This window comes from Penaeus monodon, chromosome 34, assembly GCF_015228065.2.
Source record: "Penaeus monodon isolate SGIC_2016 chromosome 34, NSTDA_Pmon_1, whole genome shotgun sequence".
In the NCBI taxonomy this organism is placed as follows: domain Eukaryota; kingdom Metazoa; phylum Arthropoda; class Malacostraca; order Decapoda; family Penaeidae; genus Penaeus; species Penaeus monodon.
Window position 1 is genome coordinate 29771657 of NC_051419.1, and position 528 is coordinate 29772184.

The following is a 528-nucleotide window of genomic DNA, read 5'->3' on the forward strand; positions in this document are numbered from 1 at the left end:
CATATCTAACGAATTTTGTGAGATTTTCCCAAATGATATAGTTAAAGAATTGTATCAAATAACAAATATTTTGATATCTATGTGACTTGTTTGTTGCATATTCATGGGGCGGGGGGGAATCAATGTTTTTTTTGAATAAAACCCGGAGGCAAAACAATTTGGAAAAGATGTGACTATTAGAAACCAAACTGCAACCTTGGCCATCTTTTTTCCCTCTCTTTTTTTTACATGAGACGCAAGGCTTCACAACCAAAATCGTTCTAGTTGAAGAGAATCGTAATCGATTGGCAAAAAACTTTTTTTTTTTTTTTTATCAAATATTGCTGGTATATTCCTTCTTTGGGTCCCTTCCTCCTTTCTCCTTGTCCGTCTCACTATATTTCTTCTGATTTCTTTCTTGTCTCTGTGTCTTTCCTTTTTCCGCCTACTTTACTTTCATTGGCAATTTGTTTTCCTTTTTACTTCTTTTCCCATCTCTCTTCCCTTTTTCATCTTCCTTCCCCTTCGTACACACATGTGTTTTGTATG